Source organism: Terrapene carolina, unplaced genomic scaffold, assembly GCF_002925995.2.
Source record: "Terrapene carolina triunguis isolate 2854851 unplaced genomic scaffold, T_m_triunguis-2.0 Scaffold23, whole genome shotgun sequence".
Taxonomy (NCBI): Eukaryota; Metazoa; Chordata; order Testudines; family Emydidae; genus Terrapene; species Terrapene triunguis.
The window spans coordinates 6,907,123-6,931,939 of record NW_020664374.1 but is presented as its reverse complement, the minus strand read 5'-3'; positions in this window follow the sequence as shown (position 1 = coordinate 6,931,939).

Here is a 24,817-nt window from a genome sequence, read left to right as displayed (position 1 = left end):
TTTTGATTTTCATTCCTATTCTTAACAAAGCCAAACTTAGAAATCTCAGTCCTTCATGAAACAAAACTACCATACTCTGCACAGTTATAAGATACAGTTAAAATGAAAACTGTAATTTAGCTGTATTTCTGAAAGATGCTTTTGAAATTTTTACCAAAGTCCCATTTTCAAAAGACTAGACAATTAGAGGCCTAAGTCTCACTGAGTTTCAATGAGTATGTTAATCACTATTAAACCAACCCACTCCTGCCCCAATATGGCCTAAGCACAAGATTTCAGTGAGTTTTAAAAATATGCAGATATTCAAGAATATGTGTCAGGGCAGATTTAAGGGTGTTTGGGTACCCTAAGTGTGCATTTCTGTACCTTAGTATGTTTGGATATCTAAGTTCAACCTTAACTGTGAGTACCCTGGGTTTGTAAGTACAATAATTAGCGGTATGTATTTCCAATATTAACTCCAGTTTTCATATAGTTTTTTGTTTAGGAACGCAATGTATTCAATATATACTACAATGATCAAATCATGAACGCAAGTGAGTGTTGCAAATTATACTGTTTTGTTTTAAATAAAATAGTGTAACCCTTATTTATTATTGTAATTCAGAAACACAAATACTTGAAGTCAGTGGGAGCTGTGGAGGTTCAATACTTCTCCAAACCAGGCTACTTATAGGTTCCTAAATATGGCTTTAGAGGCTTAGCTTTATAGACATCATGGTGGATATTTTTGCTCTAGGTATTATCACTTTTGCCTAAACCCTTTGGGCCTGTTGCAGCTTTGCATTGTTCCTTTCCCTTGAACTCCCAAGACACACATCCTGCATTATATTATTAATTATTTGTATTATGCTAGCCCCTTTGTGTTGGGCACATATGTATTTATATAAAAAGACAGTCCCTGCCCCAAAGACTTATGTGACAAAAGACAACAGAATGAGAGAACAAACACAGGGAGGGAATGACAAGGTTATAGATAGGTGTCACTACCTAGTTTGGGAGCTAATAAAACACACTGCCGTTAGCAAAGACAAAGTCCAGTGAAGGGCAGTTCTGATGGCTGTATGTTACTGTTGGAGCTGTGAAGGCATTTCCACTCTCTAGCTCCCATTCCTAGAGTCCTGCAAATCCATGGATATCCACAGACCATTTTTGCAGATCGCGGATCAGATGCGGATACAAATTTTGTATCCGCGCAGGGCTCTACCCATTCCATCTGTAGTTCTGCATGTCTTCACCTGTTGTCAGAGTTTTGATAAGACACCAGCTCCATCTGGTATAGGGGTGGGTGGAGAGAAGATACTGATGGCCTGTTCCCCACTCAGTCCTGTTACTATTATCTTTCCATTCTTGCTCTCTACCTACTTCTGCTAATAACTCCAGCTCTGCCTTTACTTCCATTTTCACTCCTCAACTCATAGACTTTAAGGCCAGAAGGGACAATCATGATCATCTAGTCACACCTCCTGCACATTGCAGGCCACAGAACCACAACCACTCATTTAGTCCCTCCAGTTCATATTCCCCTAGTTATGTTCCTCCATTAACAAAGTCTCCCTTCCAGCACAGGCCTCCTACTTCTGTTTCACAGCTCTGTCCCTTCTCACTCCTCTGTGAAAGAAAGGGCAAGAATTGAGATCAATATAGTCCCAGGAACAACCACTTTTCCTTCCAATAAGAACTGAGAGATATGCTGAGAAGCTTAATGATTTTCTTGAATCTGTCTTCTCTTCTGAGGATATTGGGCTGATAGCTACCCTGGACCTGCCTTTTTCTGGCAAGCAAGATGAGGTACCATCAGTGATTGAGGTCTCAGAGGAAGAGGTGCTGGAGCAAATTGATAATTTAAAAAGCAACAAGTCACTAGTTCCAGCTAGTAAACACCCCAGAGTTCTGAAGGAACGCAAGCATGGAGTAGCTGAGCTGCTAACAAAAATGTACAATCTCATTAAAAATAGCCATTGTTCTAGACGGTTGGAAGGTACCAGATGTTAGCCCTATATTTTAAAAAGGGCTCTAGGGATGGTCAAGAAATTATAGACCAATAAACATAACATCTGTACCTACAAAACTCAGAGTAATTAATTAAAACCAAAGTAACAAAACACTTCAATATGCTAGGGTCTAGCCAGCACCATTTCAGCAAAGGAAAATAGTGTCACCCTGAGCACTTAATTCTTGACATGTTCAAAGGAGAAACTATAGACATTTATTTAGACTTCCAAAAGGCCTTTCACAAGGTCCTGCCCAAGAGTCTAGCTACTAAAAAAGCTAAGTAGTCCTCGGATGATAGTCAAAGTGTTGTCATGGATCAAAAACTAGCTAGGAAAATGAAAGAAAAGAGTAGAATTAAACAGTCAATTTCCATCCTGGCAAAAAGTTAACAGTAGGGTGCTTCAAGGTGCTATACTAGGCCCAGCAGTGTTGAATGACCTGGAAAGGAAAATGAGTAAAAGTCTGCAGAATGACCAGCGTGGAGAACCAGGATTAGAACTCAAGCCTTTAATGTCTAAGCCCATGATCCAGCTACTGGATCACACTGCCTTTCAAGCATAGCAACCTTTCAGAATCTTCACTTCATCAGTTAGATATTTATGTGCCCAAGTGGAAGAACTGATGCTGGTAATTTTAAATTGTACAGGTCTTCATAGTCTTAATTCAAAACATTCTGCCTACAGACAAAAGGTGAAAATTAATCATTTCAGTCTAATTCACCTACTGGGCATGGGAGTGTTGACCATTTTGTGTCAATATCAGGGCTGCCTGACAGCCTTCATAGAATCAGAGAAGATTAGGGTTGGAAGAGACCTCAGGAGGTCATCTAGTCCAACCCCCTGCTCAAATCAGGACCAACCCCAACTAAATCATCCCAGCCAGGGTTTTGTTAAGCCGGGCCTTAAAAACCTCTAAAGATGGAGATTCCACCGCCTCTCTAGGTAACCCATTCCAGTGCTCCACCATCCTCCTAGTGAAATCTTTTTTCCTAATATCCAACCTAGACCTCTCCCCACTGCAACTTGAGATCACTGCTTCTTGTTCTGCTATCTGCTGCCACTGAGAACAGTCTAGCTCCATCCTCTTTGGGACCCCCCTTCAGGTAGCTGAAGGCTGCTATCAAATCTCCCCTCACTCTTCTCTTCTGCAAACTAAATAAGGCCAGTTCCCTCAGCCTCTCCTCATAAGTCATGTTCCCCAGCATCCTAATCATTTTTGTTGCCCTCTGCTGCACTCTCTCCAATTTGTCCACATCCTTTCTGTAGTTGGGGGCCCAAAACTGGATGCAATACTCCAGATGTGGCCTCACCAGTGATGAATAGAGGGGAATAAGCTCTTCCCTTGATCTGCTGGCAATGTGCCTACTAATACAGCCCAATATGCCATTAGTCTTCTTGGCAACAAGGGCACACTGTTGATTCATATCCAGCTTCTCCTCCACTGTAATCCCCAGGTCCTTTTCTGCAGAACTGCTGCTTAGCCAGTCAGTCCCCAGCCAGTAGCAGTGCATGGGATTCTTCCGTCCTAAGTGCAGGACTTTGCACTTGTCCTTGTTGAACCTCATCAGATTTCTTTTGGTCCAATCCTCCAATTTGTCTAGGTCACTCTGGACCCTATCCCTACCTTCCAGCGTATCTGCCTCTCCCCCCAGCTTAGATCATCTGCGAATTTGCTGAGGATGCAATACATCCCATCATCCAGATCATTAATAAAGATGTTGAACAAAACCGGCCCCAGGACCAACCCCTGGGACACTCCGCTTGACACTGGCTGCCAACTATTGATCACTACCCATTGAGCCCGACAATCTAGCCAGCTTTCTATCCACCTTATAGTCCATTCATCCAATCCATACTTTTTAAACTTGCTGGCAAGAATACTGTGTCAGACTTAACAAAAGCTTTGCTAATGTCAAGATATATCACGTCCACCGCTTTGCCCATATCCACAGAGCCAGTTATCTCATCATAGAAGGGAATCATGTTGGTCAGGCATGACTTGCCCTTGGTGAATACATGTTGACTGTTCCTGATCACCTTCCTCTCCTCCAAGTGCTTCAAAATGGATTCCTTGAGGACCTGCTCAAAATGCTCTAAAGGCAGTGAGAGGATTTCAGGAGTGAAAAAAATGCCAGATTCTGTGTTTTTTTATTTGTATAATACATGGTAACGTAGGACAATTGTTCAGAAGAGACTTTTTCTATATGAACAAATATAGGCTTTCTAAATTTAATACTCTTTTTTTAGATGTTGGGACTTTTCTAAAGGATTCTGCAGTTGCTCATAACAACTTGTAGGTTCCACCTGTTCAGTTGGAAGGAGTAATTCAGCCATGAGAAAGCTCAAAGCTGAATTTACACTTCAGTTGCTACTCCAGCTTCATTTGCTTGCCAGAGTGATCAGAGCAGTCAGAAGGCAGAGCATGTGACTGACAGAATCAGACTGGCGTGAGTTGTTGATTTAAAAAAAAAACACTCGAAGGGATTCTGACTTCTTGCTTTAGAGTCTGTTTAGTCAGAGAGTTCTTCAGAATCCTTAAAAACATCAAGTCTGAGAAGATAACACTTTGCACTGATGTTAATCTGGTCAGTAAAGAAACTCTAAGCAGTACCACTTAGTTTAACTAAGCATAATGTATTAAAATGGGTGAGCACAAATAGACTAATCTTCAAAACATCTGCAGTGCCAGAAGCATGAAAACCAGAACACTATTAGCCACTTTTCTTCTCAATTTAGTTTAGCACCTTTAAATTCCAGTTAATGTGTAGAATGATTAAAACATACAATGTTCTGGAGGAAGCCTTCCTTACAACTTTTTAAATCTTGTCCGCCTGTCTCGCTCATCACTTATGTACTGGTGATAACTATGTGATGGATTAGGGAGCTATGTGATAAATTACTTTAATCTCCTACATTTTGACTGTGTAACTACACTGTGGCTGCTCCAAACCCCTAGTGTGTTAGGTGTACCATGATTCGGAGGCAAGCACCATAGATGCTTCAGCAGCTAGGCCTTATAGGGGTTAGCCCTGATGTGTCCCAGTAACCACTCAGATACAGGGCTAAGAGAAAGGGTATTTTACTAGGGATGGAAGGAAAGGGAAAGGTTGCAGATACCCTAGCTATAGAGGCTTTAACAGTTCAAAGTGAGTGAGAGTGACAGGAGTAAATGTTATGGCACTTGGGGCATTCAAATCGAGAGTCAGGGCTCTTCAGAGCTAGTGCCGGGGGTGCCCTCTTCAGCCCAGTGTCTCTTCTAGCAAACAGGAGATTGCGGGTTTCCAAGCCCAGGCTCACTTAGTGTCTGTCACTGGAGTCCCTCTGCATTGGCTCCCTGCCCAACTGCTGCTGCTCCCCCATAAGTACTATACAATTCTGCACCCAGCTATAATTAATATTCAGCAGCCATAGCCCATTCTATACATGGCTCTGCATCTGTTCTTGCCTCCAGCTTCTCGCCAGGTCCCTGTTTGCCATGTGGCCACTGCTTCAGCTTTCCTGCTGCTCCTTGCTTGCCATGCAGCCACCTCTCCACAAACAGAGTCTGGCAACTTCCTGGTTCAGGAACATTCTCCTCACCTGTCCTGGGGAAAGGGAAGTGCAGTGTCGAGGGGGCTGACGGGAGTTATAAATCCCCTGTATAGCAGATCTATCATAACTATTTCACCTGCACTCTGCACACACTAGCTTATTTGCAAGTATTTCTAACTTTCTAAACATCTGCCTAACTTTCAAAAAGCCCCCATTTTTATGGTGCGCTAATGTTTTTGCAGGGGAGGAGGTTGTTTTTTTATTTTTTGTTTTTCATAAAAAAAGTGTAGTATTTCCCTACAGAAATTTTATTCCCAAATTACAATGCTCTGTAGTGCAGAAAGGGCAATGTTCAATGCTAAACCAGTGAAAGGTCTCAGGTCCAATATCTTGCAAAAGTCCAAGACTAGATGATGGATTGTGCATGTGTGTGTGTGTAAGTGTATGTGCACATGTATAGATAGATAAAATAAGAATTTGTGGAAATATGAATTCACTGTGATTGAAGAGTAAGATAAAAGTTAATTATTGATGAATTAATGTTTATCATGTCTCATAGCTGTGACTGCTGAACTAACAGCATAAGGCCTTGTCTACACTACACAGTTTTGTCGACAAAAGTCAGCTTTTGTCAATGGAACAGTGGAGGTGTACACACGGACATGCTCCTCCTGCCAATGTAACTCCCCAGCTATGCCAACATAATAAAACCACCTCGATGAGCAGCATAGAGCTTTTTGCAATGTAGTTAGAGCAACGCAGCGCCAATGTAGACACCTCACATAGTTATGTCACCGTAATTGGCCTCCGGGAGGTGTCCAACAATGCCCATCATGACTGCTTTGGTCAGCAGTCTGAACTCTCCTGCTCTGAAGGCACATAGGGCCCCTCCCCCGTTTAAAGGACCAGGAATTTTTCAAATTCCTCTTCCTGTTTGCTCCGCTTTCACAGTTCACTCAGCATCTTCCCAGCTGACTATGCCGACTCCCGCATGGAGCACTCCAGAGCTGTTGGATCTGCTGAGTATATGGAGAGAGGATGCTGTGCAGTCACAGCTTCGCACCAGCCATAAGAATGTTGATACCTATGGGCCGATTGCTAGCGGCATGCAGGACAAGGGGCACAAAAGAGACATGCAGCAGGGTAGTGCTAAAATCAAGGAGCTGAGGCAGGCATAGCAGAAGGCAAGGGAGACCAACCATCACTCTGGTGCTATGAGGAACTCCATGCCATCCTCAGCGGCGACCCCACCTCCACCGCCAAAAGCCCCATGGATACTTTGGGGGGACTAGAGGCAGTGGCCAGCGGACTCAACCCCAATGAGGAAGTGGTGGATGAGGAGCTGCAGCTGGAAGTCAATGTGTAGCGGATTGTCTGGTGGTGCGGCAAGTCAAGACCTCTTTTCCACTCCAGAGAGGGTCTAGCCAGTCCCAGCTCTCCAGTTCTGGCACACAGGATGCAGGAGAGTGAGGTCCGGTACTGCACAGAGAGAGGAGATTGAGCTCTCGTATACTTTATTATATGATAGAGGAAGGATAAGGAACAGAAATTAGCAGCTTAGCCTGTCCATCCACACAATGGAGCCACAGTGGAAAAAGTTTGTTAATGTCCACCCGGATCTCTCTGGAATTCTCCATAATGATCTCTAGGAAACCTTGCTGTAAGAATCCTGTAATCCTCTGCTGAAGGATTCTTGGAAAGTTCAATCCTTGAGGGGGCCACTTAGGGATCTGGGGCAAAATCAGTACTTGGTCCTGCTAGTGAAGGCAGGGGGCTGGACTCGATGACCTTTCAGGGTCCCTTCCAGTTCTAGGAGATAGGATATCTCCATTAATTTGGAAGAGCTGCCTTATTTATCCGCCCCTTACCTGCTGTAGGAAACTTTGCTGTGCCACCTGGCAATTATTTCTGCAAGGACCAGAGCAGCTGGCACACAGGCATGTGGCATTTGAAGCTGGTCTGAAGCCAGGCACATGCAGGAGATGCTCCCGAGGGTAAACCACGATATCGGGTTCTATTATCCTAGCCTGTGGAAGAGATATCGATTTGATTATCCTAGCCTTTGGAAAAGCGTACCAATATTAGAATAAGCTCCCTAGCCTCTTTGCAAACCACCCTTTGTCCCTTCTTGCTCTTTCCCCCTTGCCCACTCCCTCTTCCCCACAAACTCACAATAATTGGGACTCGCGGCAACCTATGTGCTAGCCAAGGGACAGTGAGAAAGAAGTGTATGTAATGTTTGTGATTCACGGCTCTGAGCATACTCACAATACTCTCTCTGTTCATTATGTCTTTGCCTTCTGCAGATGTGTCCTTGAGGACCCCTCCTCTTCCACACCGGAGGAGCACCTCCATCAGATAAGGCAGTGACGTAGGAGAAGTAAGGAGGATCTGTTTCATGAGGTGCTGCAGTCAACAGATGCAGCACAGAGTGGAACAAGAGCATGGAGGTAGACAATAAATGAAAGAATACAGCTGGATAGTCAGGAAAGGTCACAGGGGCAGGAGTGGATGATAAAGCTCCTTGAGGACCAGACAGACATATGGAAGTCCCTTGTTAGCCTGCAATCACAGCAAATCCATGCCCAATGCCCCCTCCAGCCACTATAGACACTCCAGTCGATGCCCTCCCAAACTCCCCCACTGGAGTTACACCCAGCTATGAGAGCCCTAACTGCAAGACTCTTCTTTGTCATATCCCGTGTTTGACCAAGAGTTTGTGTTTGATCCTGTTACTAAACTTGAGTCTTTGAAATAAAATGAGTTTTTATTTGTGAAATACATACATATATACATTGCTCAGTGCTAACATTGAAACACATTGGCTATAGGTAGGACTATTTGCTCCTTGCAATTAATGCTCAAGAATCAAGCACAGCAGGGGTAGTTCATGGCAGCAAGTAACCATTGCCTCGCCAAATGCATCACATACAGACACATTACTAGGCAAGCCCCTGTACTCCAACCCTGCTCCCTGGCAGGAGCGCCGGGTGGGCGGAGTGGGGGACTGCAGGCGGAAGGGGTGGGGAGGAGGCCCCACTTGCACTGGTCCAGGGCCCCACAATCCCTAATCCACCTCTGCGCCAACATATCAGTCTCACAGACCCTTCTGGCAGGGCTTTATTTCTTTTCCAAAACAGGAAACCAAAATGAAAACTTTAGGCAGCTACCCTGCTGGCCTTAGTCTGTGCTCTTAGGGGTATCTCCTCCAAAGCTACTGTCAGGTGTCCGTCCGGTGTCTGGCAGTCCCTGCCATTCCTCCTTTCTCTGCAGTGTCCGCAACTATCTCAGTCCCCCTCAGTTTGACTTCCTGATTCTCTTCAGATAAAATCAGCTGATCCCTCTTCTTTTGTGCATTCTTAATAACTAGGGCTGACTAGACTTGGCCTCTGACCCGTAAAGGGGCAAATTACCCTACTACAGGCAGTTGGGAGGCAGAGGGAAGTGGATTTTAAAATATTTTTAAATGGAAACAAGTAAAAGGTAAATACATTTTTAAAAGATATTTTAAGTTGTTAAAATAAAAAAGTGGAAGCAGGCAGATGCTAAAATAAAAATAATTCAAATAATTTCAAAAGCTATATTTTTAACTAAATCAGAAATTACTGTTTTGTACGCTAACTATCCTGTGTAACTGCATACCCTTGTCCTTCCTTCTGATTCTCTCCTAAAGGGTGGAATCTGGGTTTCAGTTAGAACAGTGTAAATTCAGTTGTTCTCCACTAAAGTTGTTGAAGTTACTCTGGATTTACACTGGTGTAAATCCAGTCATTTGTAAAACCACTTTGATCCATCTTCTCTCCTACTATGGCTCTGATCCTGGAGTGGATTCATGTAAGCTGACCTCTGCATTCAAACAGAGCTCCATCAATTTCCATGGGACTTTGGAGGGGTGAATCTAACTGTAGCAGCAAGTCTTCAGAGTCTAAGCTTTTTGGACCGGGGAATATCTTTTATTCAGCGCTCATTAATATGGGGCCCTGATCCTGTTTCCTTGCTCTAAGTACTACTGTAATACAAATGATTAAGAACAATAAATTACCCCAAAAATCAAGATTCACAGATGAATTTACAAACTAAATTAATATATTTATTGAAATGTAGCCTGTTAATGCAACTTTTCTTCAGAATTATTGTCAGAAAAGTTTTAATTAGTTCCTTTCCACACATGGAAACATATCTAATATTTCATGAATTCCTTACTATGTATACTCAGGACAAATATAGGACAAACATATTCATGATAAGCACAGTAAATGCCAGGACTAGTTAGCCCATTCAGTTAAACAAACAGGGCTGTGTCAGTTATATTTGTGTAGGGAAGCTGCAATTCCATCTATTCCTCAGGCCATTTAACAATTATTCCACTATTTTCTGAAAATAATTAGCTTATTAGCTGCTGCATCTTATGGCTTCTCCCGTGGACATGGATTGCATTTGCTTACCCTTTTACTAAAGTTGAAAAGTGTAAAATGCATTATTCCTATTTGCATAATATCAGATGCTAACTAAAAAGATCTGGTGAGGACAGCATGATCAAGATGTAAATATGATATTAAATGTACTGAATATTAAGAATCATATTCATCTAGAGGCTGATTGTCAGTTGGCATAGCCTCTGTCCCCTAAACTTTATTTATATGGGCAACAAAGATGGATTTTGATCCCACTTACACTATTTTTACGATGTAACTCCAACTGTTATTTTTTTAAACACTGTCACAGTTATGGGGGTAGCTAGCTGTTTTCTCCTTGTGGTCACCAGGTCATAAGAGCTTTTGCTCAGAACTCGCCTCCAAGTCGTATGGTGTCTCAGTGGGCCAAAGACCTTCTAACACTTCCCTAAGGATTCCCCCCACACACACACACACACACTCCTCCGGGCCACATGTCCTGTCCTCTGCTGGATCACAGAATAGCCCCTGAGTCAGTTTTAACTCAGGCTATTTAGACTCATAGACTTTAAGGTCAGAAGGGACCATCGTGATCCTATAGTCTAACCTCCTGCACATTGCAGGCCACAGAACCTCACCCACTCCTGAAATAGACCCCTAACCTCTGGCTCAGTTACTGAAGTCCTCAAATCATAGTTTAAAGGTTTCAAGTTACAGAGAATCCACCATTTATTCTAGTTTAAACCTGCAAGGGACCCATTCCCCATGCTGCAAAGGAAGGTGAAAATCCCCCAGGGACTCTCCCAATCTGACCCAGGAGAAAATTCATTTCCAACCCCAAATATGGTAATCAGTTACACCCAGAGCATGTGGGAAAAACCCACCAGGCAGATACCTGGGAAAGAATTCTCTGTAGTAACTCAGAGCTTCCCCATCTAGTGTCCCATCTCTGGCCATTGGAGATTTATGCTATTGGCAATGGGCCACATGCCATCGTAGGCAGTCCCATCATACCATCCCCTCCATAAAATTATCAAGCTCAGTCTTGAAAGCAGTTAGGTTTTTGCCCTCACTGCTCCCCTTGGAAGTCTGTGCCAGAACTTCACTCCTCTGATGGTTAGAAACATTCACTTAATTTCAATCCTAAACTTGTTGAAGGCCGGTTTGTATCCATTTGTTCTTGTGTGCTTAACTTAAATAACTTCTCTCCCTCCCTGAACTTTATCCCTCTGATGTATTTATAGAGAGCAATCATATCTCCCCTCAGCCTTCTTCTGGTTAGGCTAAACAAGCCAACCTCTTTTAGTCTCCTCTCATAAAGTAGGTTTTCCATTCCTTGGATCATCCTATTAGCTCTTCTCTGCACCTGTTCCATTTGAACTAATCTTTCTTAAACATCCTTTGTTTGTCTGTTCATCCCTGGAGAATCCAGTTTGAACCAGTATATGTAATCCTCTGCCCAGGAGGTAGTGCCTTTCTGGAGATATGACAACCTGAGTGAATTTGTCTAACCATCTGCACTGTTCTTAGATCCTGGAGGGCTTTAGGCTCTCTCCCCCATGGAATTACATACAGCCTCTCAATAATCCATAAACATTTGCATTTTTAATACAATGAACTCCTAAAACACCTACACTTAATTCAGTCAGATTTCTCCAGGACTTTGTTACAATCAGCACCCAGATTAGTTTAGCCCAGGTGTGAGCAGCCACACTACAAAGACCTACCTGAGTTATTGTGTCCTCACTGGTGCTGTGCTTACATGTATCCCCCTAACGCTTCTGGGAGCAAATCCTATGGTTCTTCATGCTGCAGTAAACTGACCCACTCTGATTGTCTCCTAGTGAATTGTGGGAGAATTTGTCTGTCGTGGGCATGGGGGGGGAGAGGGAGATGTGAACTGTGGAAAGGCATTGGAAACCTATGAGCCCTTGAGTGGTTTACTATGTAGTCTCACTGCAGAGTGGCCCGGTTACCACCCCACATGAAAGTAGCAATCGGGTTTTGCCGATAGCCCAGGATAGGTCAGCTAGCCTGGGTTTAAAGCACCACCAAACTCAAGTGACAGGGCTTTGTTTGTGGATAGGAGCCAAGTTATGGTTAAGATGCAAGTAAGAGCCTGTGTTAAAATCTGAGGTGAAGACATCCCCTTTTTGATTCCCTATCCTGTTCAAATTGTCTTTGGGAGCTCCCCAGGAGAGCTAGAGAGCTAGAATAATTAAGACTCAGACATTTTCTCTTAATGACCCTTAAGTGTAAGCTGTTTGGTGATGAGAAAGGGCATCCTCCTTCTTCTTGGCTCTGCTATTCAGACAGACACCTAGAGGGAAATACCCATCACCATATATGGTACCAAAACAGCATGGCAGTGATTAATCCAGATACAAAATTAATAATCTCCAACGAACACACTCATCTTTATCTCACACACTTAAAGTGAGAGGAAAATCAGGCCTGATATATTTCTACCTGTATGTGGACATTCTACGCAGTTAGTCAAGTAACTTTTTACATACATTTATATATATAATGAAAATATGTTTAAATCTCCAAGCACCACATACTTTGGCATTTCTTTGGGATAGGAGCCAAGTTATGGTTAAGATGCAAGTAAGAGCCTGTGTTAAAATCTGAGGTGAAGACATCCCCTTTTTGTCTTCACAAAAGGAGTGGAATAGGAATACCATTTGACGTTAGGCTTAATTAGATGTTTGGCAGGGAACCTTTGCATAACAACTGATTAAATTGTTGAGCTTGATTCTGAACTTGATTCTGTAAATCAAGTGGAACTCTGCAGAAGTCAGTTGTTATGTTGGTGTCAAATTGGTGGAAAACAGGAGAATCAGCCTCAGTAATGTCTGGCTTTACAAGTGTAAGCAGAGTCAGAAAGAGCTCTACCCTGACATCGGTGGTGAGTTGTGGAAAAGGACTTCAGAGGCTGATCTCGTTTGCATGGGCACACCCACCCTGCCTAGCATGATGGTACTGCTTGCCCAAATGTTCACTTTGGCTGCTGTGGGATCCTCAGTCTCTTTGTTATTGGGGCAGGAGTAATAAACTGTTGTTATCCTGGTTATGTGACTCAAGGACAGTAGAGCTGTACTTGGCATTTTATGATGGAGGGACTTGCCCTCAACTAAGTAGCACTTGTTAGGCAAGGGACATGGGTTCCAAAGTCCAGTGAATAGAAAGAGGTTGGGGGCAGGTATTTGTACCTGGTAGTGTGGGTGCTGTCTGAGGGCCCTAAATACTTCTTTGATCCCTTCCCTTCCCCCTCCACTGTGTAATAATAAAGCTAATTTTGACTCCATTAGGAGTCTTGTTACATGCTGCAGAGCTGAAATCACAGATACCTAGGTCTAAGCATTAGACCTACTTTGGGCTAGTGGTACTGAGTGCACCAGCTTCCTACTAACAGCTGAAATCACTGAGAGCAGTGTTGGGGGGGGGTCTGAAGACATATTGGTGAGCGGCCAGCAGGATGGCTGGCGGAGAGGGGTGGCTTTTGAAGATTGCAGCAGAACCCCACAGAGAGGTTTGGCAATAGGTCGTCAACCCAAGCAGCAGAGCATGTAAGGTCCCCCATACCTTCCCCCTCCCCTCTAATCAGACTGGGAGGTAAACTCTGCAGATGAGCTTCTGAACTCTGGGGGCTGCACTGACCAAGGACAGAAACTGTGGGTGGGGTGATTTTTGGGTTGCTGGACCTAAGATCCTGAGGGGAAAAGGACACTGACAAACTTACTTGGGGGTGGGTCTTTTGCTCATGGTTTGTGTTATGAATCCTGTTTGTCGTGTTTCCCCAACATAATGCCGCATTGTTTTCCTCCTTTATTAAAAGGCTTTTGCTATACTCAGACTCTGTGCTCACGAGAGGGGAAGTATTGCCTCTTAGAGGCGCCCGCGGGGGGTGGGGGAGAATGTCATTTTCCCAGGTCACTGGGTGGGGGCTCAAGCCAGATTTGCATTGTGTTATTGAAAAGGAACCCCTAGATACTGAACCCAGCCCTTGTTGTTGCCAACTCTGGTGGGCAGAAGGGTCACACAAGTAGTCCAAACTTTTAGGAATATCACATTTACAGCATATCTTTCCTAAATATGTAAAAGCCACATGTGGTGATACTGAAATAAGCCAGTATAACTTATTTAGCTGAATATAAAAACATGTACAGGAGTTTCACATATGAACAATAGAAAAGTATGTCTTTGAACACTAACACTTCCCTCCAGGTGATAACAGATGACCCTGTTCAGCCCAAATATGCCTCCAGATTTTCTGAAGTTCCTGTTCTGAGAAAATGTTGAGGTATGTCTGAAGGAAGATCTGTTTGTGCAAAAATTATTCTCAGACTTTGCTCCTGCAAAATTAGTTCGTGTCTTTAATCAGTCAGTCATGCAACTACTCAATCAGCACTCGTAGGGGAATTGCAAGTGCAAACTATGCCTGCAAAAGGGAAGGCCAATCATCTGAAAATTACTGGGATACTTGTCTATCTTTCTGTCTGTCTATCGTACTTTCATCAGTTCTAGGTGGCAGCCTATTATATAAAGTACCATAGCACCAGCTCCTACATTATGTTGGTCTAACATTTTCCATTATAAAAATTCTTTCAACTTTTTAATTTATTTTGAAAGAGTTCTAACATTATGGTTGGCATCAGGACTTTGAAATTTGGCAAGGAAAAGATGACTTTTGCTGGACTCATTACAATCCGTTCAGGTTTCACTGAGCTAGAAGCTGTCAAACACTGCTATTTCCTGTCGGTGGTTTGTGTAATACATCTTATTTTGTGCAGCGTGCCAACAATTCTATAGCATCCTGTATGCACCACCTCTGGTGTCTCACATCAACATTTCACAGAGAGGTCAAACTGTAGTCAGGACACAGCCCCACTGCATCATTCTTCTAAAAGAATATGGCACAGGGGATTAAGCAATGATCTATAATTCTAGCAATCAAGGTTCTATTCCTGGTGCAACTAGTGGCCTGATAGGTGATGTTGTGTATGTCATTTCCCTTCTTAATGTCCCCATTGATAAAATAGGGGGTAGTGATAATGACTTCCTCCGTAAAGTGCTTTGAGTTCTACTGATGAAAAGAGCTAGGTAATATTTTATTTAAAATACCCTTTAGCATGAGGAAAGGTGCACTACCCTGCAAAATGGTACATTCACTTTTTCTACTAAGTAACCTTGACAACTTTTTTTGTTAAGCAAAGACTTACTACTCCCTACTGAGAGATTACAAAAGATGCGGGTGGGGAGGATGGGTAGCAGATCTCTAGTATGACAGACCCAAATTGTACTCACTTAGCCACATGGTCTCTCAGAAAGCACCTGATATATATTAGTCTTTGACTTTGATGGCTGTAAAATGGGGCTTCTCAATCACAGGTTTCAGTGTGCTATGGATCCTCCTGGAGTTCACATAGGATGATGGCCTCCTGTCAGCTCAGCTGGACAATGTCTGTATGCTGCAATGCTGAAGGTTCAGGGTTTAAAAACATGGCTAATGATGCAGGAAGGGGGGGGGGGCTGCTACAGTTGTACAAAACATTTTAGTTTTTTGCTTTTTAAGAAAATCTTAGAAATTATATTTAAAATCTCTTTGTTTAAAAGAATGTTATTAAGGCTAAAAAGGCAAGCACTTGAAATCAGAATTAAGATTGCCTGTGCCCTTGTGCATATGAATTGTGATGCCAACTTTCAGTACAGGATCAACTCTTATTTTATCCACAGGATCCCTGTCTCATTCAGTACACAAAATGGATTGTGCTCAGGGAATGATTAGAAGTGGTGTAGTGAATTAGGCTGTTGTCTCTAAGACTCCTACCTCATTTGCACTAGAAGCTGGAACAATGAGGTCAGACCACAGGAAGAGAAAGGATGGCCTTATGGTTAAGGCAGTTTGAGTACTACTCAGGTGAACAGAATTCAAAATTGACTCTGCCACACAGTCCACTCTGATGCTGGGCAAGTCATAAACCAAAACATTTGCAGGTGGCAGTTAACTGTGTTCTTTCTTTTTCAGAAGGGCTGAATAGAGCTGTACAGAGGATAGAAATTCCATTTAATGAAGGATTTTGGGACTTCAAAATTTGTTTTCATTCAGATTAGAACAACCTCCTCACCCCCCCCCCCCCATCCCCAATATTTTCTGCAAAAGGACATTCTGAAAAAGGCCTTTAATTTTGGCTCTATTGGAATGTTTCATTTCAATTGTGAAACAAAAAGTCATTTTGACAGCACAAATTGACATATTTAATTCTATAAATGTTGTAATGGGGCAGTTCTACACTATAAGAATTTCTTTCCTCCAAAATGAAATGTTGGCAAAATCTACACAATTTCAATGTTGATGGAACTGTGTTCTCTGATGAAAAACATTCCCATCAGAGTTTTTTCTGACCAACTGTGGTGCTAAGTGCTTACAACTGAATTCTGTGTGACCTATGGGTACTCAGAATCTCTGGCAGTAAGGCAGTGTAGTCTGGAGTAATGGTGACATTACTGACGGTCAGGAGGTCCTAAATTCTAACCCTACTTGTGTCATTGCTTCATTGTGTGGACATTAGCAACTCACCTTGCCTTTCTGTCTCAAAGGGGGATAATAACAATCTGCTATCTTGCAGGGGAGTTGTGAACATAAATTGATTAATCTTTGTTAATCATTGATATGGAGGCGAGTAATATGGAGGCCATAGAAAATTCCATGGCAAAGTTAATTCTTCATTCAGTTCTAGGTTAGGATGATATACATTGAATGGGACTTGGAGCCACACTCAGTAGTGCAACTAAGAACAGTATTGCGACTGGACAGTTGCTTATTTGCCTGGACACCATCCAGCCTGGGCACTGAATTAGGTGGGTTCCTGTGGGAAAAAAATAGTATGGGATCATCTAATTAAGGAATGTATTTTAAATCATATGCACAAGAAGACAGTATTAAGGTTGCACAGGTAACATAAATTTGGGGTTTTCCTAACTCAAATAGAAAACTTTACAACCTAAATTTTCTTTGTAAAAAGTTTTTTTTATTAAATATAATAGATGCCTATTTCAGGATACAATGTTTTAGTTATTGTAACTTTATTACAGAAAATCTAACAAATATACTGACAAACCCAAGATCCCCTTCCTCGCACAAGGGACCCTCTGAGTTCAGTGGGCCTATGTGTATGAGTAAGGAATCTCCAAATTTGGCCTCTAGATTCTTTCCTTTTTGTTTCTTTCTTTTTATTTTTAGAAACTGAAGCCATTCTACCAGATACTCCATGACAATTGGCTAAATGTCAGATACTGAGAGCATGGTATTAAACTGAACATCTGTCTCTCGCTCCACAGTTATTATTCTAGGTTTTATTAGTCTCAAACCTGAGCCTCTCAGATCACTTCAGTTCACTTGTTCTTTCCTCTTTTTCCATTTAACAAATATCTGTAACATCCATCAGTGTTTCTGTAGGCAAGCTGCTGAAATCTGGAGTCATTCCTTAGCACTGCAAGAAAAGATTACTGTGCTTGCCTCTTCTATGGCATCTCTGATAAGATTATCAAGTTATAACTTATAAGGAAACTGCGTCTTATCCAACTGGATGGCTCATATTTTATTACTTCTGGCAAACTGACGGTAGTTTCCAAATTCAATTAAACTTGATCAGAAGATCTCAGTGTTTGTTTTTAAATCAATATGTGGATTTGCTCATCTATACATCCTGAGATTCTTGCATTGTATAGGCTATTTCCAAAACTATCCTCCTGTCACCAAGATTGCTCCTTTCTGTCTCATGACATATGTCTAAAAGTCTGTTTTGTTTTTCTGTCAGTGCTCTTGTAACTCTCCTCTCCTTTAGATCTCTGAATTATTTATTGTGGTAAACAAATAGCCTAGCCTTATAAACCATTTAAGCTATTGTTTTATATTACAACTTTGATTTTTTTGGTATTTGATACATTTACATCCACATGGATGCCCTTGGCATGATGAGAATTAACTGTACTTTCTCATTGCACATACCATCATTTTAAAAACTGTTATAGTTGAATAAGGGAAAATAATTAGAGATAAAAAAATCTGTTATGGTCATATAATCTATACCAGGTTTGGGCAACCTTTGGCCCGCGGACCTCCAGGGCAAGCCCCCCGGTGGGCTGGGCCAGTTTGTTTGCCTGCCGCGTCTGCAGGTTTGGCCGATCGCAGCTCCCACTGGCTGCGGTTCGCCGCTCCAGGCCAATGGGGGCGGCGGGAAGCCACGGCCAGCATATCCCTCATCCAGCGCCGCTTCCTGAAGCCCCCATTGGCCTGGAGTGGCGAACCGCGGCCAGTGGGAGCCGTGATCAGACAAACCTGTGGACGCGGCAAGTAAACAAACTGTCCCGGCCCGCCAGGGGGCTTACCCTGGTGGGCCGCGTGCCAAAGGTTGCCGATCCCTGATCTATACCCATCCCAAGGCAGGATTGTTTGTGTGTTTTGTCCAATGTGATGATAAATATTCCAAGATGTAGGGATTGCTGATCAGTATTGTCCAGATAAAATATGTGTGGCAACATTGTATGTGAAATTATTAAAGTCCACTGTATGATGATCTTAACACATATTCCATTCTGAGGTTGGCAAACGGATCTGTCTCAAACAAAGGAATTTATGCTTTGTTTAATTTGCTCTTAAGCAATAAACAGAATCATCAAGCATGAAGGGAAACAAAATAATCTTAAACAGGTTAGAAAAAAGCAGCAGGGAACATACTTCTCCATCGACTTTATATCTCCTGGTACCCAGCAGGAAATATTTTTCAAGAGGGGAAACTGAAACTATAAAAAGAAGGGACAAACAACCCCAAGGGACCCCAATCTCTCTCCCTGCCCATCACATTCATAGCACATGAAGCAACAAAGGAACATTTGTTGGATTCTGGGAGAAGGGATCATGACCAAAGAAGTTTGGTAAGTAAGACTGATGAAAGCATATGGTGAGAAAACTTTGCTTTGATTTTAACATAGTTTGTTAGGTTAGTCAGCAGTTGTGTTTTATCGTTATTTTACGTGTAACCATTTCTGTCTTTTATGCCTCTGTACTTGTATTTCCAATCTCTCTTTTTTTAATAATTTTGTTTTATCTAACCCAGTGTGTTTAAACTGAAGTATTTGGGAAACTCCATTTGGGGTGGCTAGTTGTGTTCATATTATTTCTATTAAAGAAATAATGAACTTGTATTGTCAGGAGAAGGCTCAGCAGTACAGGACATACATTTCTGGGGGGAAATCTAAGGGGGTGTATTGGGATCACCCTGCAGCACCCTGAGAACCAGAGTGTAACCCAAGTGTGGCTGCCAGGCTGCAGTTACACACAGATACTCAGGATGTGGCTTGTACGCTGGAAGACTGTTTGTGAGCTACCCAAGTGGGAGCTATTTCAGCAAGGCTTTGTAAGGCACCTAAGATTTCCAGGCAAGGGTGGCGCAGCTGCTCATTAGTCTAGATCAGTGGTGGGCAACCTGAGGCCTGCGGGCTGCATGCAGCCTGTCAGGGTAATCTGCTGGGGGGCTGCCAGACAGTTTGTTTACATTTGCACGGCCGCCCGCAGCTCTCAGTGACCACGGTTCGCTCTAACCAACCAGACTCTCTCCAAACTCTTTCAGTGGCTTCCCCTAACTTTCCACATCACACTGAGCTTCCCTGTTCTCACCTTTAGAGACCTGCTTTCTGCATCTCTGCTGTCATCTCTTTTCACTCTCCTTCTTGACATCTCACTTCAGTCCAAGCTGCACAACTCATCACCCCTTTTTCTTCTCCTCCATTTTTGACATCGTGCTTTCTTCGATTCTTCCCTCTACACCTGGAACCACTCCCCTGATTCATTCTGTCATGCTTCAAGTCTACAAACATGTATCTTCCCCTCTCAGTAACAGAATATGTTAGAATAATTATTATGGGGGGAGGAGGATCCATGACCCTTCAAAGTAACACCTGTAAGGCCTTATCCTGCAAATGTTTGCACTAAGTAACTTTACTCAGGAGGGTTCATGTGAGTCAAGCAGTTTTCAAGATTACAGTTTAAGTATGAAGGGCAATTGGTAGCATGAGAATCAGAACCTCTTGGCCCTGAGTCCTATGTTTATTGCTGTAGATTTCTGTGACTTTTGGAGTGGGCCATCATCCCCTCCTCCTCCTCCTTCCCCATCTTTTACAAAAATAACAAGTGAGATTTGTTGAATGCAAGCAGTTCTTCAATTTTCTGCAGACTGCAGCAGGTGAAAAATATTTTGCCAACCATGTTCTGAAATTTTGTAAACTTGATGCAACTTCCTGGAACTTTGGGGAGCCCCAAACTAGGGAAATTTAGTCATAATTGTTGAGATGAATATTTCCCCTAGCTTTTCAAAATGAAATGAATGCCAGTAATACTAACTACTGGCCTTCTACTGAGTTTTTATCTCAGGTGAATTTTACGGTGTGCAATTCTGACTCGTGTTAGGATTGAGAACTCTGACTGCTCAACACAAATTAAATTCCATCAGAGCCATGTGTGCTTTAGAGCTGCTTGTTGACTGAGGCAGAAAATTCTACATGCCCTAGTGCTCTATACATTTATCTGAACAATGCTGCTTTCATTTGTGTAAATGAATGATTCCATACTTGGAGATGCTGGCAGATTAAAAACAAAAACAAAAACATCATTGGTGATTGTTGTAAGTATGGAGTCAATCTTTCACAGATGGATTACACCTGGATTTGGAGGTAGAGTATTTCTATTCATGAAAGGTATGATAAAAGTGGGAATTTGTATGAATCCATTTAGAAGGAAGAAGGGGGAAGCCTGTACAGGTATGATTTGAAAAATGTATAGTACGTAAGTCTTACCAATTCTGCCAAAAACAAGGTCAGAATTTACTGGTAAGTATGCAAATGAATGGGAAAAAGCCTTAGACTTGAATCATTGTAGTGTAAGGTGTCCATGCTTTCAGGTAAGGAGGTTGTCTGCTGTACTGCATTTGATGTATGATTTATGATTTTCTAGTAATGTCTTTTTTTATACCTCCCTTCTATGACCCTGTAGTCCTTTTTCTGTCCCATATAAGGCAGAAATAATTATGGAAATACTGCAGGGAGAGTAGTGAAAAAGTAGTGATACTCATTCATGTCTTTGGTGTGGAAATCAGGCAGGAAACTCAGATGAGAGTTAGTTGTCACACAAGTTTTCTGTTACAACCTGGTTTCAGCAGTATGCCAACTCTCTCCCCAAAGGACTCCCTAACTCTTTAGTACCTAATGGTGCACTCCTGGCCATGTTATGCCTGGCCAATGAACGCTGCTCATTCACTTCCAGTAGGAAGTAGGGGCCTCTGTAGATGAGTGTCAGATATTGAGCACATAAAGCATCAATTTTTGACAGTGAGGGTAATTAACCATTGGAATGATTTACCAAGGGTCATAGTGAAGTCTCAATCACTGACAATTTTAAATTCAGATTGGAAGTTTTTCTAAAAGGTATGTTCTAGGAATTATTTTGGGAAAGCTCTCTAGCCTGTGTGGAACAGGAGGTCAGACTATATAGTCACAATAGTCCGCTCTGATCTTGGAATCTATGAAAAGAGAGGCGTTTGTCCACTGCCAAGTAGATGAGCAGGAAAAGAAATGGTGAGCACATGAAAGGAAGGTTCCTCTAGAAGATCATATGTGATAAGGCAATTAACAGACTGGGTAGTCTGTAAGTGCCCACCAGGAGACCCAACAGTGGGCTTCAGCAGGCTGGTCTTGGTTGATATATAGGAACTGCTGGAGAAATACACAGAAGACTGTAATTGAAAAATAAAATTTTACTAAAGAAAGCTAAAAGAAATAGTAAAACAGGAGGGAACCACTTAATAGAATAATAAATATACAGAAACATTTACTTCTTCTTCATCTCCCATTTTGTAGGAAATATAAAATATTAAACAGCCACTAGTAAATAGATAACTGCAAAAGAGAGGGTAGCTGTCCAGGCAGTCTTCTCACCTGTGATTGATCCCAGCCTCAGGAGTAGATCACACACAACAGAGAGATGACAGAGATAAATAGAAGGAACATTATGTTAACCGTTAAATTATGTTATTAAATTGCTAAATTATCAATACACTAACTGCTCAAACGTACAGCGGGAACTCCTTACCATTCCAACTAAAGACTTGGACAATGAACCTCAGGTACAGTTGCTATGTTAGTGACAGGTGAATGGAGAGAATGAGCTTGGGAGGTAAACATCACTGGGCAGGACCAACACACTCATGTTATGTCAGTAGGATGCTGGAGTAAACATAAAAGAGAAGGAATGCATCAATTCATGTTGAAAATGGAGCATGAAGGTGTACATGTCTCTCCATCACAAAGCCAAACTCCCTTGAGTATAAGAAGGTGGCAGAGGATCAGCTACACTATGTAAAACAAACACACAATTCATTTCAAAACAAAACTAAACTAAAAGTGGCATCTCCTTGAGTAAAGCTCCAAGCCATAGTGGTGCTTGTCCTAGTAAACACCAGTCCACCAGGCCAATAGGCAAACCAGGGGTAGGATTCTCTTGTGTTTCTATGCCATTGCAGCTTTAGGAATGTGAGAATGCTTGCCTAATCCATAGGCTGGACAGAAGCACTTATAAAAGCAGACCATTAACATTCAGTGGGTCCAGGACAGGGACATAATACTAGTGGAATCACAGATCCACAAAAACAATGGGTATTTCACTAAAAAAAAGGCCCACATGTTTTGAAATATACATAGTCTTTTAAAGAATTGAGCCTTGAAGAGGTCATATTTTATTCCTGAGTGAAGAGGAATTCGTGCACTAAGCCATTTCAGTCATGAGGCCTTGAAATGTATCTAACGCATTAAGTCCAGCATTGCTTCACACCAGAACAGACAAAGCCATCTTCTAGAATACAAAACTATATGAACAGAGATTCCACAATATTTTTGAAGTAAATAAGTCTATATTTCTAGCATGTAGCTCTCTAATACAGCTGAATGTAGTTCAATTCATAGGGATCTGCAGAAATCCTTAATTGTGTAATGGCACCACTGATATGCACTGTGCAACTTATTATATTGCAATTTGACCTTTTAATTATGTCATGAAATAAACATTGTTCTACTGCATTATTAAACAAATTTCCAAAATCTGCCCACTTACTAAATAAATCAGGCAGTATAATTAAATATAAATAGCTTCTGGTAGCAACCTAATCTGTTTAGATAGCAAAACCCTTCTCTCTGTTCCTCATACTAAGTGGAGAGCCCTTGAAAATCAAGAAAAGGTTCAGCACCTTCTTCCTGTTCCTCAGAAATTGGCACTGTATGCCTCAGTTATCTGAACAAGGAACAAAAACATAAATGTTGGCCCTTAATAAATAACTGGTGAGTTTAAAACACCTTTTAAAACAAAGCAAAGCTTGGTAAGGTGGGTGCTTTGCTTTCAATAACATTCATTCCCTAATCAATTTATATATGTAGAGATAAGAAGCACCATTCAGCTTCCCAGGAATAATTTTTGGGGGAAATATTGATATTTCTTTGACATGTAGTGTAAAATTGTATTGAAGAAGTAGATAGTGTCTCAGCTGAACCCTGTTGATAATATATACAATTAAAATATCTGGGCTTTTTGGTTTGTTTTGTTGTTGGTTTTTCCCCACAGAAACAAAAACTATAAGATATGGAGCAATCACAGTTTGATTTTTCTGTTCTTCTGGGAAGAAATACAAAAGACGATTGAACAGGAGATTTGGCATGGTTGACATCAAACTCTGGACTATGTAATTTTACAGTACTTTCATAGTCCCTCCAAAATAACATAAAAACAAGGGACCTGACGCTGACCTCACATACTTTTGATGTAAATGAGGAGTAACTTTTGCTGAAGTCAATGGGGTGACACGGTTGCACAAGCATTGTGAGATCAGAATCAGGCTCAAGAAGTCTGGAAATGTCTTTCAGGCACAGAAGAGATAAATCTGTACTTTAAAGGGCTTTGTTTTCTCTAAAGAGAAATCAATTCTAGTTTATCTTTTTGGCCCCTCTACTCCACTACAATAGGCACCAGCAACGACTTCTGTACACTAAGGGTTTTATAAATAGTATGTAATGTGACAGGTCATAAACACAAACTGTCAAATATGGCTGTATGCAGTGTTGTTGTGGCTGTGTTGGTCTCAGGATATTAGGGAGAAAAGGTGGGTGAGGTAATATCTCTTAGGCCTGGTCCACACTAACCCCCCACTTCGAACTAAGATACGCAACTTCAGCTACGTTAATAACGTAGCTGAAGTCGAAGTACCTTAGTTCGAACTTACTGCGGGTCCAGATGCGGCAGGCAGGCTCCCCCGTCGACTCCGCGTACTCCTCTCGTGGAGCAGGAGTACTGGCGTCGACAGCGAGCACTTCCGGGATTGATCCAGGATCGATTTATCGTGTCTAGACAAGACGCGATAAATCGATCCCAGAAGATCGATTGCTTACCGCTGGACCCGGAGGTAAGTATAGATGTACCCTTACTGAACTGACTTCTGTTGGTAAGAGAACCAAGATTTGGAGCTACACAGAGTTTTTCTTCAGGTCCAGGAAATATAATCAGAGGGTATGTCTACACTGCAACCAGGATTAGCGGGACTGAAGTCAGTTTACCCTGAGTTAGAGAATCCAGGCCTTGAACATCTACACTGATTGTCAACCCTAGGTTAAAAAATTTCTCTCCTGGGCCTCTGGTGTCCACTCTGCAGCACACAGACCTTAGTCAAAACTGACTACATCCCAGACTTCTTAGAACCCTCCTTGAGACATGTCCTCTCTAGCCCTTTGACCATGGGGCACTGTGGAAAAACTTGACTGTTCATGCTACACACACAGCCTGCCAAGCAGTCATTCTGG